The following is a 19788-nucleotide window of genomic DNA, read 5'->3' as shown; positions in this document are numbered from 1 at the left end:
ATGAACTGCATGGATATACGGATATGCATCATGATAGTATTGGGGTGGGGGTGTAAAAGTCAGGATGGATTGGGAGGGGGGATAAACTGGACTTCAGATACATCTGTAGGACTTCACATACATCTGCCATGATATTTTTTTTTTTTTTTTTTAGATTTTATTTATTTGACAGAGAGAGATCACAAGTAGGCAGAGAGGCAGGGGGAAGCAGGTTCCCTGCTGAGCAGAGAGCCTGTTGGGGGACTTGATCCCAGGATCCTAGGATCATGACCTGAGCTGGAGGTCAAGGCTTAATCCACTGAGCCACCCAGGCACCCTGTCATGATTTCTTTTCTTAACAAAGAAGAAACCTGGGGCTCCTGGGTGGTTTAGTGGGTTAAGTGTCTGCCTTCTGCTCAGGTAATAGACCTGGGGTCCTGGAATTGATCCCCACATCTGGCTCCCTGCTCAGCACAGAGTCTGCTTCTCCCTCTGCCCCTCTCCTCCATTTGTTCTCTCTCACTTGCACTCTCTCTCAAGGAAATAAAAATCTTTTAAAAAATAATAAAAAATAAAATACAAAAGAAGAAACCGAAATATAAACATAACAAAATGTTAACAACTGAGTGGTGGAACTAGTTACATTATTCCATGTGCTGCAGAAGCAAGCACTAGTTACATTATTCTTAGCATTTCCTGTAACATTTTTTCAAAAATTTTATTTATTTATTTGAGAAACAGAGATAGCAACAGAAATAGCAAGAGAGAACACAAGCCAAGAGCAGAGGGAGAAGCAGGCTTCCCAAAGAGAGCCAGGCTCAATCCGAAGACCCTGGGATCATGACCTGAACAGGAGGCAGACACTTAACCAACTGAGCCACCAAGAACCCCTTCTGTAACAGTTAATTCTGGAATGACTTTTTCTTATCCTCCCAAGTCACCTACCTCCAACTGATCCTCCAAAATCCAACTCAACTATTTCTTTCTTTGTGTCCTCTAACCCTGATGCTGAAAAGGGTCCTTGAGCTGGCTAAACAATACAAATTGACAAGAGGTCAAACAGAAGTTCCAAGCAAGGCTTTATTTGGGCTTATGCTATAGCACAAGGAAGAAAGCACAAAGGAAAGAGTCTTCAGGCTAGCTCCCTGAAGAGAGGTCAGGAAGAGCTTTAAAGAGGCTTAACCGACTGAGCCATCCAGGTGCCCTCTGAATGTATATTTAAGGTCTTCTACAGTCTCACAGGAGTAGGATGACTTCAGGTCTTCTGGATGGTCCTGTGGATGTTTTAGAAAGAATTTTAATCTGGGAAGATGTGCCTGCTTAGGGATTCCTTGTAGTTGACTGCATTTGGAGTTGCCAGAGTGTCTTGGTAGGAACCCTTCCATTTAGGCAACAATGGGTTCTCTGGGGAAGAATTACAAGCTCTAAGAAGACCCTGATCTCCTAGGTTAACCTGTGGAGCGGTCCTCCTTTCTGCCTCATCCTTGATGGGGGCTGGTAGTATTTTATTTGCAAAGTCCGATATTGCTTTATGTACTTGAACTAGATTAATAAATATTGTAGGCTCTGGCTCATTTCTCTAACAGTAGGAGTAGTCAATTCTAAGGTTCATGAGTCTCTTGAAAAGAGACAGAGCAGTGACTAAACTCAGGTCCCCTCAACCCTCACTGCAAAATCCAACATACCTTAGCTCTCCATAGAAAGAAAAGCTAAAACTCTATGCATCCTGAGTAGTATATCTTTTTTTTTTTTTTTTTTTTTTTTTTTAATTTATTTGTCACAGAGAGATACAGAGCGCAAGCACAGGCAGCCAGAGTGGTAGGCTAGAGGCAGAGGGAGAAGCAGGCTCCCTGCCGAGCAAGGAGCCCGATGTGGGACTCGATCCCAGGACGCTGGGATCATGACCTGAGCCGAAGGCAGCCGCTTAACCAACTGAGCCACCCAGGCGTCCCCTGAGTAGTATATCTTGCAGGAATGTGGAAACAAGATGTTTATGGAAAGCAAGGACTTAACTCTGAAAACTGGTGAGGACTGGATCAAACCAGTCTGTGCCAAGATGGCCATCAATGCTGACCTTTCCCCAACATTTTTCCCTCATTATAATACTAAGGGTGGAGATTTCACATGCTAATTAGACATGTGAGACATGAAGAAGCATGACCTTTAAATGCACAGCCATCAAGAACTCCCAACCTTGGGGTGCCTGGGTGGCTCAATGGGTTAAAGCCTCTGCTTTCAGCTCAGGTCATGATCTCAGGGTCCTGAGATCGAGTCCTGCATTGGGCTCTCTGCTCAGCGGGGAGCCTGCTTCCCCCTCTGTCTCTGCCGGTCTCTCTGTCTACTTGTGATCTCTGTCAAATAAATAAAATCTTTAAAAAAAGAAAAAAAAAAGAATTCCCGACCTCTACATGCTTAAATGTCACCCTTTCCCACCTAAGTCTCTTTAGAGGTTGGTATCACACTTTTTTGGCAACTCCATCCAGCAGGACTCCAGGAGGGTGTTTGGGACCCATGGGGATGGACAGCTGGATGCAAACCCTTTGTCCCTGACGAACAGCCACCTAAACCTTTGGTTCGCAGTCACTGTGCAAGGTAAGTCAGCCTCCAGCATCCTGGTGGGGGGTGGTGGTGGTTAGTGCCCACTACTCTCATTCAGGTAACATTTTTACCTTTTCCCTTCCTTCCCAATTTCCTATCCTCCTCCTTTAACCACACTCTTCTTTTCTTTTCTTTTCTTTTTTTTTAAGATTTTATTTATGTGTTTGACAGAGAGAGAGCGGCAACAAGAGACTGAACACAAGCAGGGGCAGTGGGAGAGAGAGAAGCAGGCTTCCTGCCAAGCAGGAAGCCCAATGTGTGGCTGGAACACAGGACCCTGGAATCATGACCTGAGCCAAAGGCAGATATTTAACAACTGAGCCACCCAGGGACCCCTCCCTCTTCTCTCCCATGCTCTTACCCCTCCTTCTTATACTCTACTAATGGGATGGCCACAGACAGCTACAGCTTAACTCCTAGGTAACTAACCAGTAAAGATGGAAGAGGCTCAGTTCACACCATGTAGACCTTGGTCAAACAGGTGGTCCCTAACCAGGCTAACCAGGGACTAGTAAGAGTGATGGAGATATAACCCTCACACAGTGTAGTCTAATAGCTGGAAGCTGAAACAACAAAGGAAACTTCCTTTTTTTTTTTTCTCTTTCTTCTCTCATTCCCTGGTTCCAAGTTGTCTGAATAGAAACATGTAATGGATGAAAGAGTCGAAAAACCGACTCCCTTGGCCTGATCACCCCAATGTGTAGTGGACAGAGTATCTCCCTCCACTGGCCTTTGCTTGGTTTCTTTTTTTCCTTCTCTCTCTTTCTCCTTCTCCTCTTCCAGCTTCCCCCACTCTGCCTACTACCCGCTTTCAACCTGGAAACTCCCTGTTTTGTTAACCTCTTTAAAATCTCTTGATACTTCTTCTCCCTGTCCCTGTCTGTGCAGATAGGAGGTGCGTGGGCTTCTTTGTCACTGTGCCAGTCAAAGTTGTCACCCAGTTGTATCTTGTCTTCTGTGAAGATTGCTCGCTATACTAACAAGCCTGGAAACTGCAGAGGAAAAGGCATTGCTTGTCATGCATTTCATTATTTAATCTGCTCCAGACACTAGGAGAAAATTACAAAAGTTAGAGACCAGCCCTCAACCTCCACCGTCAACCTTGGTGGAAGAGGGCTTCAAGGTCCATAATAACATAGACAAGACAGAGGAAGCTAATAGAGATAGGAAATTGGCCAAAAAAATGCAGCTTTTGGCTCCCCTAATTCATCTACCAGCTCCAGGTGACCTTAGGAAGCCCAGAAGACTAGACAACTGATAGGGAATCGTCAGCCTGGGATGAAACCAAGGTAGTTATTGCCAGGATGGACATCAGAAAAGGGAGCACCCTGAGTGCCCCTGCTATGGGATACCCAAGGGCAGCCCTGGCCAACCCCTGCTTCTTGCTAATCTCTGGAATAAGAATGCACACACCAGTTGAGGAGACCTGAGTCCAGCATTGCTGTCTCAATCCCAGTACAATTCTCCTGCTTGATTCCCTAGCTACTGAGACATTTGGTCACCCATGGTATACTGGAGTTGTTTGCTATATGTATCCATCTATTTTATAAGACTTGTGAGCTTTTTTTTTTTTTTTAAGATTTTATTTATTTATTTATTTATTTATTTATTTGACAGAGAGAGGGAGATCACAAGTAGGCATAGAGGCAGGCAGAGAAAGAGGAAGGGAAGCAGGCTCCCCAGAGAGCAGAGAGCCCTATGCGGGGCTTGATCCCAGGACCCCGAGATCATGACCTGAGCTGAAGGCAGAGGCTTTAACCCACTGAGCCACCCAGGTGCCCCAACTTGTGAGCTTTCTGAAGACATGACACATGTAACCCCAGCAAGCAGCAAAGAACCTGGCCAAAAGCAAACATTCAAAGCATGTTGACTGAATTGAATTGGTAAGCAGGAGATTTAAACAAACAAACAAAAAAAAAGCTCTCGGTGCAAGGCCAGAAATGTCCTTCTGAAGCATCTTACTTCAGAGGAGAATGCTGATTCAATTGTTGTTGGCAGCCATCTTGTAGCCAGCCATTGATAAGCAGCTTCTATTTTTTTTTTTTTAAGATTTTATTTATTTATTTGACAGACATCACAAGTGGGCAGAGAAGCAGGCAGAGAGAGAGGGGGAAGCAGGCTCCCGCTGAGCAGAGAACCTTTTTCGGGGCTCGGTCCCAGGAGCCTGGAATCATGACCTGCGCCGAAGACAGAGGCTTTAACCCACTGAGCCACCCAGGCGCCTCGATAAGCAGCTTCTAAAATTGCTCTCAATCATCCCACCTCCTAGCATTCACACTCCTGAGGGTGGGTTATACTTACTTTTTAAAAAATATAATGAGGCAGACATGATGGAATGCATTTCAAGACTAAGTTATAAAAAGACTGTAGCTTCCTGATTTCCTTGCTGGGCATTCTCACCCTCTATATTTGGGCACTTTGTGGAACTCCCAATGCCATGTCAGGAGGCAGTCATGTAGAGAGATGGATATGTTAGAAAGAATTTCACCTCCACCACCACCATCCACCACTACCACGACCCCCACAAAGTGACAGTTTAACTACAACGTGATAAGAGATCTTAAGTCAAAGGCAACACCTGGCTAAGCCAAACCCAAATTCTTGACCCACAAAAATTATTATTATTTAAGATTTGGGGTAATTTGTTACATAACAACAGATAGTTAACACACAGCTTTGAAGAGGAAAAAATAGAAAATAACAGGATGAGAGCCCTGATCACACAGACCTGGAAACTATTCAACTTCTGGACTTAATGGGGCACCTGGGTGGCTCAGCCAGTTATGTGTCTGACTTCAGCTCAGGTCAAGATCCCAGGGTCCTGGGATTGAGCCCTGTGTTGGGCTCTGTTATCAGCAGGGAGTCAGCTTGTCCCTCTGTTTTTCCCCCTGCTCATGCTTTCTCTCTCTCTCTCAAATAAATAAAATATCTAAAAAGAAAAAATAAATGTAAAAAACAACTTCTGGACTTTCTGTAATGTGAAATAATAAATGCCCTTAATATTTACATCAATCCTGTTTTGTTACCTACAGTAAACAACATCCTAATTGGTATAAATCTGAACCACCAGTAAGGGAATCATATATTACATACTATAGTATATTCATATAATAGATAATATAGAAAAATTAAAAGAAATGAACTAAATCTACAAGTGCCATCATGGTTACATCTCAAAACGCAAGAAAAAGGCCTAGCGCATAGTAAAGAATGAATGACATGCTCAGCATGATTCCACTTACGTGAACACAAACTCTTATACAAATAATATCACATTTTTTAAATTGACAGATACATGTAGAAGTATTTTCATGGCCTGGGAGGACACATGGATACATAATAAGCAGAAAATTTAAGATACTTCTGAAAAGGGAGCTAGAGGTCTAAAATGGGGATCAGACAAAGAGAACCTTACTATATTCTTAATGTCCTGATTTTATTTTTTTTTTAAGATTTTATTTATTTATCAGAGAGAGAGGGGGAGAGAGAGCGAGCACAGGCAGGCAGAATGGCAGGCAGAGGCAGAGGGAGAAGCAGGCTCCCTGCTGAGCAAGGAGCCCGATGTGGGACTCAATCCCAGATGCTGGGATCATGACCTGAGCCGAAGGCAGCTGCTTAACCCACTGAGCCACCCAGGCGTCCCCCCTGATTTTATTTTTACAACTACTATGTAATTAAAAATGAATCAACTAGGAGTGCCTGGGTAGCTCAGTCAGATAAGCGTCTGCCTTCCGCTCAGGTCATGATCCCAAGGTCCTGAGATCAAGCCCCGCATTAGGCTCCCTGCTCAGCAGGAAGCCTGCTTCTCCCTCTTCCACTCCCCTTGCTTGTGTTCCCTCTCTCACTGTGTCTCACTCTGTCAAATAAATAAAATCTTTTAAAAAAATGAATGAACTATATATTTTAAAGCAAACAAAGTAATCACCAGAGAACTTTTAGTGATTGCTACATCCAAGATACCTAACATTTCTGTGCTGATCTCTCTCTCTGTAAACATTTCTGCATAGAATTTCTCATTTTTAAAGTGGGCCATTTGTTAATATTGGGGAAATCCTTTATTTACAACTCCTTGTGTTCCACGTGGAAGCACTAGTGTAATAATCCTGGCCCCTCATCACTCCTCACTCATTCCTCCAAGGGTAGGGCTAACTCATATGTCTGATAGGCTTCAGAGAAGGAACTACACATTTTCACGCAACCCTTACCTCAGTATCTCCCAGATCTGCCTACCTGCGTAAAGCACAAGCACACATTCCCTGCTCTTCTCTGCTATAACTCTGATGGCACTTCACATCACCCCTCACCCATCTCCTCCAAGACAAGCCAAGACTGAGAAGTTGGGGGGCGCCTGGGTGGCAGAGTGGGTTAAAATCTCTGCCTTCGGCTCAGGTCGTGATCCCAGGGTCCTGGGATGGAGTCCCGCATCAGGCTCTCTGCTCAGAGGGGAGCCTGCTTCCTCCTCTCTCTCTGCCTGCCTCTCTGCCTACTTGTGATCTCTGTCTGTCAAATAAATAAATAAAATCTTTAAAAAAAAAAAAAAGACTGAGGAGTTGGGGTGGCTCAATCAGTTAAGCGTCTTTACTCTTGATTTTGGCTCAGGTCATCATCTCAGGGTTGTGAGACTGAGACTTGCATAGGGCTCCTCACTGAGAGTAGAGCCTGCTTAAGAGTCTCTCTCTCTCCCTTCCCTCTGCACCTCCCCACAAAAAACCAAGACTGTTTATATGTGCCTATTATGAGGGAAACCCATCCAATTCAGGCTTGAAGTACAAGCAAGCTCACTTGGCTAACACACTAATCTCTTAACTGGTTCCTATCTTGGGCAGGGGACAGAGCATTATTTATAAACCACCTCCAATCACAGTAACTAGGAAGCTTTTTTACTTTTCTAAAAATGTAGGGCTATATATGTCTACTCATGTAAAACTGTAAGAAAAGAACAGTACCACAGCACATGGCACAGCAACCAAAACGCTAGGTGAGTTTCAGGTATATATCTACATTACTTAAGTTAGTCATGATGTGAGGGTTTTTGGAGGGGGCTTGAGGGGGTTGGGGTGGTTTTTTGTGTGTGGTTGGGTTTTTTTTTTTTCTTTTCAGCATTTATTCTAGGTTTTGGATGCTTTTTAATCTATATCTGTAAGGAATATACACCACTAGGTAGTGTTCTTGATTCCATTTTGAAATAAAAATTTCCTCTTTTTTAAAAGCTTCAATATTGGTTTAATTGAAGAACAGCTTGAGACTGCAAGCAACCTATTTTAACACTGTGATAATTGGGGCACCTGGGTGGCTCAGTCAGTTAAGCAGCTGACTCTTGGGGGTGTCTGAGTGGCTCAGATGGTTGGGCCTCTGCCTTTGGCTCAGGTCATGATTCCAGAGTCCTAGGATTGAGCCCTGCTTTCAGCTCCCTACTCAGCCTTGCTTCTCCTCCCTCTGTTCTCTCTCACTCTCTCTTGCTTACACACTCACACTCTCTCTCAAATAAATAAATAAATAATTTTTAAAAGATTATTAATTGGTGATATTTTTTAAGATTATATTTATTTATTTGACAGAAAGAGAGCAAGCACAAGCAGGGGGGAGTGGGAGAGGGAGAAGCAGGCTCCCCACTGAGCAGAGAGCCCAATGCAGAGCTCCAACCCATAACCCCAGGATCATGACCTGAGCTGAAGGCAGACACAACTCACTGAGCAAGCCAGGCATCCGTCATTGGTGATTTAAAAATATTGATAACAACGACAAGGACACCTGGCTGGCTCAGTCAGTAGAGTGTGCAACTCTTGATCTCAAGGTCATGAGTTCAAGCCCCATGTTGGGTGTGGAGCACACTTTAAAATTTTTTTTTAAATTTTATTTATTTATTTATTTTTAAAGATTTTATTTATTTATTTGACAGATAGAGATCACAAGTAGGCAGAGAAAGAGAGGGAAGCAGGCTCCCTACTGAGCAGACAGTCCGATGCGGAGCTCGATCCCAGGACCTTGAGATCATGACCTGAGCCAAAAGCTGAGGTGCCCCACTGAGCCACCCAGGTGCCCCAAAATTTTTTTTACATTTTTAATAAATAAAATAAAAATACTGGAAATAACCAAATGTCCATTCATAGGAGAACGAAACATCCAATTAATGGAATATTATGCAAAGGTAATATGTCCCAGCAAAACAAACAAAACCACGTATACACACACACAAGGGGCAACTTAGAAGCTATGAACTGGTTATCTACTAGGAGTTGACAGACTCAAAGTGGAAAGAATGATGGGTGAGTAACCACCAGAATGGGATAGAAATGTGAGGAAGGCAGACATCAATGTGTGAAAATAAAATAAAGGAAACCTCATCTAAAATGAAATTGAGAGGCCCTGAGGGGAGAGCTCTCAAGTAGGTAACACTCACCATAAGAAGCATACCTTACATTCCTCAACTGGAAGGAGCTTACTTTGCATATCCCAGCAAGAAGCAGGCAGAATCTCTGCTTGCCCAAGCATATAGCCTAGCCAATGAGAACTCAGGAAAACACCACTTCTAGCTTCCTCTTTTCTCCTATAAAAGCAAGCCCTCCCCTCTGTTCTTAGGGCTTGCCTACCATTTACCATAGTTTGCTTATCCTGAATTATAACTTCTCTGCTTTTCCCAAAATAAACTCATTTTGCCAGTAAAATAAATGGCTCTTTTGTTTTTTAAGGTCAATATAAGTTAAAGCCTTTATCGTGGTTCTAGTTTTAGAACCTTGTTAACATTTCCTAAAAAATAGGGACACCTGGGTGGCTCAGTGGGTTAAAGCCTCTGCCTTTGGCCCAGGTTATGATCCCAGGGTCCTGGGATTGAGCCCCACATTGGGCTCTCTGCTCAGCCCCTTCCTCTCTCTCTGCCTGCCTCTCTGCCTACTTGTGATCTCTGTCTGTCAAATAAATAAATAAAATCTTAAAAAAAAATTTTCTTAAAAAATAAAATGAACAAGGATGAAGGGAAAACTCTGAATGGGATAAAAATAGAAATAAATAAGCCAAATTGTATTGCAACCGAATAACATAACCACACTGAGGTGGGGGGGAATTCACACTGAAAAAGAGAAAAAAATTGCATACAAATGCATAAAACACACACACACACACATGTGTGTGTGTGTGTGTATCCTAAGTCTATATACTAAGAGAACCTAGAAGCAATGACACCACAATAGGAATGAGAACACCTAGAGCCCAAATCTTGGTTTCTAAAACCATTCTCTCCTATACAAAATTAGGATTCCTCAGAAAACTGGCTGACTCCAGGAAAAGAACAAGAGGAGCCTGGATCACCTGATTGTTCAAGAAAGTAAAGATAATCTCGGGGCGCCTGGGTGGCTCAGTGGGTTAAAGCCTCTGCCTTCGGCTCAGGTCATGATCCCAGGGTCCTGGGATCGAGCCCCGCATCAGGCTGTCCGCTCCGCGGAGAGCCTGCTTCCTCCTCTCTCTCTCTCTGCCTGCCTTTCTGCCTACTTGTGATTTCTGTCTGTCAAATAAATAAATAAAATCTTTAAAAAAAAAAAAAAAGACAGTAAAGATAATCTCAAAGAGGGATGCTTGGGTGGTTCAGTCAGTTAAGCATCTGCCTTTGGCTCAGGTCATGATCCCAGGCTCCTGGGATCCAGTCCCACATCCAGCTCCTTGCTCCTTGGGGAGGCTGCTTCTCTGTCTGCCTGCCCACCTCCTGCTTGTATACACTTTCTCTCTCTCCAACAAATAAGTAAATAAAATCTTAAAAAAAAAAAAAAGATATGTTCAAAGAAAAATGAGAACATGTCAAACATATGGAGCCAATTTGGAGGGGGTTTTAGGGTCAAATATGGGACAATATAAAAATCAAAATAAATAATGATAGTCATGGACTGTAACTCATTAAATAAAATAGTAATTCTTGAGTTTGTATTGCTATAAATATATAAATAAGGGAGAAGGGACAGCCCTTCCATTAGGTGGAATGTCAATTAATAAATGTAGAAAGAATGATGAAATTAGAAAACCACCATTTGGCAAGCAACAGAGTAATAATTAAGGAAGTGTCATCAATTAATACTAAAACTAGTGGATACAAGGTTGACAACTGACAAGGTATATATATAATCTCAAAGAATTTCCTTATAAAATCATTATTAATTACAAAGGGAAAAAATAGTAACTTTACAGCAGAAAAAACTGGCAGGCACCACCTTAATCAAGTGATCAGCGTTACTATCACTGGTAAGGAGACACAGCAATATCATGTACAATCTGATATGATGCCTGTGGTTTGCTGCCAAAATGCATAAACTTTAATCTAATCATAGAGAAACAGAAATAAGCCCAAACTGAGGGACAATGGCATGAAAGACAAAAACTGGGGAATTCATCCAGATTAAAGGAAACAAAAGAGATGTGAAAACTGAATGGAACATATGATCTAGAATTCTCTTTTGCTTTTATGAAAGAAATTACTGGAATCATTAGTGACATTTGAATAAGGTATATAAATTAAATAACACCATTGTGTTGATGTTTTTACATTGATAATTGTACTGTGATTATATATGAAAATGTTCTTGTTTTTAAGATATGCACACTGAGGGGCCCCTTGGTGGCTCAGTCAGTTACGTGTTTGCCTTTCGCTCAGGTCACAATCCCAGGGTCCTGCGATCGAGCCCCACCCACGTCGGGCTCCCTGCTCAGTGGGGAGTCTGCTTCTCCCTCTCCCTTTGACCCTCCCCCACCCCCGCTCCTGCTCTCTCACACTCACTCTCTCTCAAATAAATAAATAAAAATTTTTAAAGATTTTATTTATTTATTTGACAGAGAGTGAGAGAGAGAGAGCACAAATAGAGCAGTAGACAGAGGGAGAAGGAGAAGCAGGCTCCCCACTGAGCAAAGAGCCCGATGCAGGGCTTGATCCCAGGACCCGGGGAACATGACCTGAGCCAGAGACAGCCACTTAACCAACTGAGCCATCCAAGTACCCCAATAAAATCTTAAAAAAAAAAAAAAAAGAAAGAAAGAAAAAGAAAAGAAATGTATACTGAAGTAAAATGGCAAAATGGCAAAATGGCATCATGCCTACAAATTGACCTCAAGTGGTTCAAAAAATATTATCTATAAAGCATGTGTAGAAAGAATGATGGCACTCAGGTAGTAAATTTTAACATTTGGAAAATCCAGATGAAGTTTATGTGGGAATTCTTCGTGCTATTCTGTTAACTTTTCTATAAGTCTCAAAATATACTCTAAATCTGAAAATAGAAAGTTAAAAGAACAGGAGTAAAAGACATGATGGCTCTAATACAAAGACTTCAATTGACATCTATAATACCCAGCTGCAAAATTTTGCTTTTATCTGGACTGCCTCATTGTTCAAATTATTTTAGAAATAACTGTTATAATTTTTAACTTAAAAATGTATATTAATAAATTATCACTTTTAGTGTTCTTCAAACATTAGGAATCTACATAGAATCATGTTTGGAAAAAAGAGCGCTTTTACTAAACAAAGTAAACACTGTTTTAGTTCAATTTCTAATCCACGGTTTGAGAAACTGAATCACAGTGAGAAAAAGTGGCTAATGACCTGCCCAAAGTCACACAGTTACGAAGGAAGTTGGGACTGTCAAACACACAGTTAACCCACAAGAAAATGTCAGCAATAAACAAGTGCTCTAACAAAGGTCGAGGGGGAACCTGGGTGCCTCAGTCATTTGAACCTCTGACTCTTGATTTCAGCTCAGGTCATGATCTCAGGGTTGTGACATGGATTCCCTCATCAGGCTCTGTGCTCAGTGGGGAGTTTGTTTGTGATTCTCTCTCTCCCTCTGCCCCTCCCCCTGCTCATGCTCTCTCTCTCACTTACTCTTTAAAATAAATAACAAATCTTTTTTTTTTTTAAAGATTTTTATTTATTTATTTGAGAGAGAGACAGTGAGAGAGAGCATGAGCGAGGAGAAGGTCAGAGAGCGAAGCAGACTCCCCATGGAGCTGGGAGCCCGATGCGGGACTCGATCCCGGGATTCCGGGATCATGACCTGAGCCGAAGGCAGTCGTCCAACCAACTGAGCCACCCAGGCGTCCCAATAACAAATCTTTTTTAAAAAGAATAAATGTAGTGCATCATGAAGCATTAAAGAAATACAAAATAAAAGTCCCATAGCACATTTGTTAAATTAGCAAAAACAAGACAGACAAAACTCAATGGTAACAGGACTATGAGAAAATAAGTATATTTCTTCATTGTGAATGTACTATAAAGTGTAATCTTTCCAATGAGAAATTGGGCTATATCTGTCAAGAATCATAAAAATGATCATACTCCCAACTTGAGTAATACCACATTGGGGAATACATCTCATAGAGAGGAATTCAAAAGAGAAAAATAGACTGGAACAAAGATTATTATAGCCAAACAGTATATTTGCTAAAAACTAGAAACAATCCAAATGCTCACCCATGGGAAAGAGACTAACTTGAAACAGGCCATGGTAGAGCAATACATTAACAGTTATTACATTATCACAGGGAATAACAACAAGAGGACCTTGTAGGAATGTGGTAAGAACCTTATCAAGTAAGGATAAGCTAAAGATAGTAGAATCCTGGGGCACCTGGGTGGCTCGGTCATTAAGTGGCTGCCTTCGGCTCAGGTCATGATCCCAGGGTCCTGGGATGGAGCCCCACATCAGGCTCCCTGCTCAGCAGGAGACCTGTTTCTCCCTTTCCCACTCCTCTTGCTTGTGTTTCCTTTCTTGCTGTGTCTCTCCCTATCAAATAAATAAATAAATAAATAAAAATTTTTTTAAAGGTCGAATCCCAAGAGACCCATACACAATGCTGACAGCTAACAGACAATTTGTATGTAGGTGTCAAAGAGACAAAGAATTTGTAATAAGTAGATAATCTGGAGTTGTAATCTTTTTTAAAAAGATATGACTTTTATTATTTAATGAAATCCGTGTACAGGAAAAATGGGAGGAGTGGCCATGGCCAGAAGCCAGGGACTACAACTCCCCAATCCTAAAACACAATGTGACAGCTTCTTTCTCTTTTTAAAAATGACTTCACTGTTACCCTACAACCCAGCAACTGTACCACTAGGTATTTACCTAAAGGATATAAATGTAGTGATCCGAAGGGGCACCTGCATCCCAATGTTTATAGCAGCAAAGTCCACAATAGATGAATGGACAGATGAAGGGATAAAGAAGATGTGGTAGGGGCACCTGGGTGGCTTAGTGGGTTAAGCCTCTGCCTTTGGCTCAGGTCATGATCCCAGGGTCCTGGGATCGAGCCCCGCATCAGGCTCTCTGCTCAGCAGGGAGCCTGCTTCCCTTCCTCTCTCTCTGCCTGCCTCTCTGCCTACTTGTGATCTCTGTCTATCAAATAAATAAATAAAAATCTTTTTTTTTTAAAGATTTTATTTATTCATTTGACACAGAGAGATCACAAGTAGGCAGAGAGGCAGGCAGAGAGAGAGAGAGGAGGAAGCAGGCTCCCCGCGGAGCAGAGAACCCGATGCGGGACTCGATCCCAGGACCCTGAGATCATGACCTGAGCCGAAGGCAGCGGCTTAACCCACTGAGCCACCCAGGCGCCCAATAAATAAAAATCTTTAAAAAAAAAAGATGTGGTATGTGTGTGTGTACACCTACACACATATACATACATATATATACACACGTGTATATATATATATATACACACACACATATATATAATGGAATATTACTCAGCCATCTAAAAGGATGGAATCTTACCGTTTGCAATGACATGGATGGAACTGGAGAGTATCATGCTAAGTGAAATAAGTCAATCAGAGAAAGACAATTATCATATGGTTTCACTCATACGTAGAATTTAAGAAACAAAACAGAGGAGCATAGGGGAAGGGAGGGAAAAATAAAATAAGACAAAATCAGAGAGGGAGACAAACCATAAGAGACTCTTTACTTAGGAACAAACCGAGGGTTCCTGGAGAGGAGGTGTGTGGGGGTTTGGGGTAACCGTGTGAACGCCATTAAGAAGAGCACATTATGTGATGAGCACTGAGTGTTACATGCAACTGATGAATAACTGAACTCTACATCTTAAACTAAAGATACACTATATATTAATTTACTTTAAATAAAATAAGATTAAAAAATAAATAACTTCATTGAGATATAATTAACGTACCATATAATTCACCTTCTTAGAGAATCCATTTATAGCATGACAGCTAAGAGCTCTACTGACCTGTGCCCTCAGTGAAACTGGTGAAAATTATTTAAAAACAACCATTTCGGAGCTCCGGGGTGGCTTAGTCAGTTGAGCATCCAACTCTTGATTTCAGTTCAGGTTGTGATCTCAGGGTCCTGGGATAGAACCAGAGCCCCAAGTCAGGCTGGGCACTCATCACAGTCTTCTTGTCTCCCTCTCCCTCTGCCCTCCCCCTTCTCTGGCACATGCTTGAGTGCACTTGCTCTCTCTCTCTCTCTCAAATAAATAAAATCTAAAAAAAAAAAAAAATTTCAAGCCTCTGAAAATAGTCCTGAGAACAAATAGTAAATGAAGAAAAAACAAAACACGGCTAAAAACAAACACGGCTAAAAACAGACACAAAAAACCCACAAACTATTAAAAATTCAATAAGAAAATGGGACTCTAGAATATTTGAACTAAGAGTGCTCCCACCCCTCCACCTCCCAGCTCAGTGTGTTGAGATTCTCTCCAGACTGCTGTAGCCAAGAATACAGGGCACACTTCCTCCCAGCTCAAAGCCAGAGGTTTCCTTCCAAGGAGGAGCAGGATATCAGTGTTTCTCATTCTGTCTCCAGTCACCTGTTGCTGAGGCTAAGTCCCAGGCAAACACTGTTGAGAAGCTGAGAATCCCCTCACACAGCCCTGCTCATGGAGTGGAGGCTCTAAGTTAGGTAGGACATGCTGAGAATACCAGGGCCCTAATCACCCTTGCCTGAACTCAAGAAGCAATAGCTCTGAAGCCACTGCCTTGGGTCCCTCTGTCCAATTGCGTAGTTTTAGCAAGCACCTTTACCCTGTGTGATTGATTAAGCATTTCTTTTTATATCTAAAGGTCATGCACTGTTTCCTAGAAAGATTCAGAAACAAACCTGTTTGCAAAACTTCTAGCACCATAATGACTTCTATAGCTAGCACCACTGAGTCTGCAAGCAATCAGTAAGTGTTACATACTACCATGCTCCCCTTTTACTGATTCAATGCCCTAAAGTTCCTTTAAAGATCTTTAGATGAGGCAGAAATTTGGATTTGGTTTTTGGATAACAGTCCACCTTCACCCCAGGTGCCCAGCCTCCTAAATAAAACTCATATTCCTTTCTAATCAAAACTCCTCTCTTCTCAAGGAATCGATCCCATTTACAAATGGACCGAAAATAATAAGATACCTAGGAATAAACCTAACCAAAGAGGTTAAAGATCTATATTCGAAAAACTATAGAACACTAATAAAAGAAATTGAGAAGGACACAAAGAAATGGAAAAACATTCCATGCTCATGGATTAGAAGAACAAACATTGTTAAGCTCCCTATATTACCCAAAGCAATCTACATATTTAATGTAATCCCTATCAAAATACCATGAGCATTTTTCATAGAACTAGAACAAACAATCCTAAAATTTGCATGGAACCACAAAAGACACCAAATAGCCAAAGCATCCAGAAAATGAAAAGCAAAGCTGAAGGCATCAAAATTGCAGACCTCAAGCTATATTACAAAGCTGTAGTCATCAAGACAGTATGGTACTGGCACAAAAACAGACACATAGCTCAATGGAACAGAATAGAAAGCCCAGAAATGGACCTACAAGTATATGATCAACTAATATTCGACAAAGCAGGAAGGAACATCTAATGGAAAAAAGACAGTCTCTTCAACAAATGTTGAGAAAACTGGACAGCCACATGCAGAAGAATGAAACTGGACCACTTTCTTATACTATACACAAAAATAAACTCAAAATGGATGAAAGACCTAAATATAGAACAGGAAACCATCAAAATCCTAGAGAACATAGGCAGCAACATCTTTGACCTCAGCTATAGCAACTTTTTAGACACATTGCCAAAGGCAAGGAAAACAAAAGCAAAAATGAAATATTGGTTGGGGTATCTGGGTGCTCAGATGGTTGAGTGTCAGACTCTTGGTTTCAGCTAAGGTCCTGATCTTAGGGTCCTGGGATCAAGTTCTATGTCAGGCTCGATGCCCCGCATGGAGTCTGCTATTCTTCTCCCTCTGCTCCTCTGATTGCTTGCTCTCTCCCTTTCTCTCAAATAAATAAAAAGAAAAGAGAAAAAGAACGAAAAAAGAAAAAAAAAATGAACTGTTGGGGGAAAATTTTTTTATTTTTAAAAATGAACTATTGGGGCTGGGGCGCCTGGGTGGCTCAGTGGGTTAAGCCGCTGCCTTCGGCTCAGGTCATGATCTCGGGGTCCTGGGATCGAGTCCCGCATCGGGCTCTCTGCTCAGCAGGGAGCCTGCTTCCTCCTCTCTCTCTCTCTCTCTCTGCCTCTCTGCCTACTTGTGATCTCTCTCTGTCAAATAAATAAAATAAAATCTTTAAAAAAAATGAACTATTGGGACTTGATCAAGATTAAAAGCTTCTGCACAGCAAAGGAAACAATCAACAAAACTAAAAGGCAGCCTACAGAATGGAAGAAGATATTTGCAAATGACATGCCTGATAAAGGGCTAGTATCCAAAATCTACAAAGAACTTATCAAATTCAACACCCAAAAAATAATCCAGTTAAGAAATGGGCAGAAGACATGAATAGACATTTTTCCAAAGTAAACACCTAGATGACTAACAGACAGTTGAAAAGATGCTCAGCGTCACTCATCATCAGAGAAACACAAATCAAAACCACAATGAGATACCACCTCACACCTGTCAGAATGGCTAATAGTAACAACACAGGAAACAACAGATGTTGGTGGGGATGCAAACTGGTGGAAATGAAAACTGATGCAGCTCCTCTGGAAAACAGTATGGGGGTTCCTTAAAAATTAAAAATAGAATACCCTACGATCCAGCAATTACACTATTAGGTATTTACCCAAAGGATACAAAAATACAGATTCAAAGGGGTACGTGCACCCCAATGCTTACAGCACCATTATCAACAACAGCCAAACCATGGAGAGAGCCCAAGTGTCCACGAACTGATGAAAGAAAGATAGATAGATACATAGATACATAGATACATAGATAGATACTGGAATATTACTCAGCCATCAAAAAGGATGAAATCTTGCCATTTGCAATGGTGTGGATGGAGCATTTTATGCTAAGTAAAATAAGTCAGTCAGATGAAGACAAATATCATATGCGTTCACTCATATGTGGAATTTAAGAAACAAAACAGGTGAACATAGAGGAAGGGGGAAAAAAGAAAGAGGGAAGCAAACCATAAGAGACTCTTAACAATAGAGAACAATCTGAAAGTTGATGGAGGGAGATGGGTAGAGGATGGGTTAAATGAGTGATGGGTAATGAAAGAGGGCACTTGTGATGAGCACCAGGTGTTATATGTAAATGATGAATCACCAAATTCTACTCCTGAAACCAGTGTTACACTGTATGTTAACTAACTAGGATTTAAATAGACACTTGAAAGGGGGAAAAGAAACCTCCTTTCTTGAATATTGGCTTTTTGAGCTACAGGCAGAACTTGGGTTTTTCAGTAAGAGTTCCACAGTGGGATAAACAGGCTAACAGGTCCTCAAGTCCCAAAACCAAGTCCTCAGACCCTAGAGTAGGAGGATCATTCAGAGAGAAGCTTGTCATTAGTCCCATTTTCTGCAACTTTAGAGCCCTGGCTTAGATCCTGCTTCCAGGGAAAAGCAGACAGGGTGGAGGGATGGAGGAGGAGAGAACAGGGAGCTCCTAATCTCTTCCCAAAGTAACTGACTTCATTTACAACAAAGCTTGGAGAAGTTCATGCTTAAGGGTGGTCACAAGAAAAGCAGTGGCTGGGTGCCTGTGTGGCTCAGTGGGTTAAGGCCTCTGCCTTCGGCTCAGGTCATGGATCCAGGGTCCTGGGATCGAGCCCCACATCAGGCTCTCTGCTCAGCAGGGAGCCTGCTTCCTCCTCTCTCTCTGCCTGCCTCTCTGCCTACTTGTGATCTCTATCTGTCAAATAAATAAATAAAATCTTTAAAAAAGAAAAGAAAAGAAAAGCAGTGGCTGTAATAAAAGTCAATTGAGAGAAGAATCAAGATGCAGGATAAATCATAGGCCAGCTAGTCTACAGGAAAAAGCTAGGGAATAATATAGCTGGGAGGAGCACTACTGAAGTCAGAATATATAAACACTGACCTCAGGAACTATTATTTCAAAGGACCCAGATTTGATTGGCTGTATTAGCAGAGCAATTTATGCCCCAGGGCATTGTTAGAAACATAAAGCAATCACCTGGCAATTAGAAAAGTTTAACACAGGGCTCCTGGGTGGCTCTGTCCTTAAGCATCTGCCTTCAACTCAGGTCATGGTCCCAGAATATCATGCTCCCTGCTCAGGGGGAGTCCGCTTCTCCCTCTGCCCCTCCCCCAACTCATGCACTCTCTCTTTCTCAAATAAATAAACTTTCTTTCTTTCAAATAAATAAACTCTCTCAAATAAATACACACACACACACACACACACACACACACACACTGAGAAATCACCGCACACCTGTTAGAAAAGCTATTATCAAAAAGACACGAAATTACAAGTTTGGGCCAGGATGTGGAGAAAATGGAACACTTGTGCATTGTTTGTAAGAATACAAAATGGTATAGCCATTGTGGAAAACATTTTGGAGGTTTCTCAAAAAACTAAAAATAGAATTAGCACATGACCAAGAAATTCCACTTCTAGATATATACTCAAAAGAAGTGAAAGCACAATCTCAAAGAAATATTTCTAAACCCATGTTCCATAGCAGCACTACTCACAACAGCTAAAACATGGAAGCAACCAAAGCCTTCACTGACGGCTAGATAGATAAATAAACATAATGTGGTATATACATACAGTAATAAATATTACTTAGCCTTAAAAAAGAAGGAAATTCTGCAATATGCTACAACATGGATGATTCTAGGACACTGCTAATAAGCCAGGGACTGAAATAAGCCAGAGATGCCTGCGTGACTCAGTCAGTTAAATGTCAGCCTCCAACACAGGTTATGATCCCAGGGTCCTGG

General features: G+C 41.7%; 1 long non-coding RNA gene across 1 annotated transcript; it reads right to left on the bottom strand.

Annotated features, from left to right (window-relative positions):
• Nucleotides 1–1041: 1041 nt before the first annotated feature.
• On the bottom strand, nt 1042–14901 carry LOC116586667. Its single transcript, XR_004284101.1, has 3 exons — nt 14812–14901; nt 14334–14371; nt 1042–1253 (listed from the first exon to the last, which is right to left on the bottom strand). It is a non-coding gene; the product is annotated as an uncharacterized LOC116586667 (long non-coding RNA).
• Nucleotides 14902–19788: the final 4887 nt, after the last annotated feature.

The sequence above is a fragment of the Mustela erminea genome, chromosome 3 (assembly GCF_009829155.1).
Source record: "Mustela erminea isolate mMusErm1 chromosome 3, mMusErm1.Pri, whole genome shotgun sequence".
NCBI classification, from domain to species: domain Eukaryota; kingdom Metazoa; phylum Chordata; class Mammalia; order Carnivora; family Mustelidae; genus Mustela; species Mustela erminea.
Note: the sequence above shows the minus strand (reverse complement) of the source record. Positions and strands in the feature narration are given on the sequence as shown.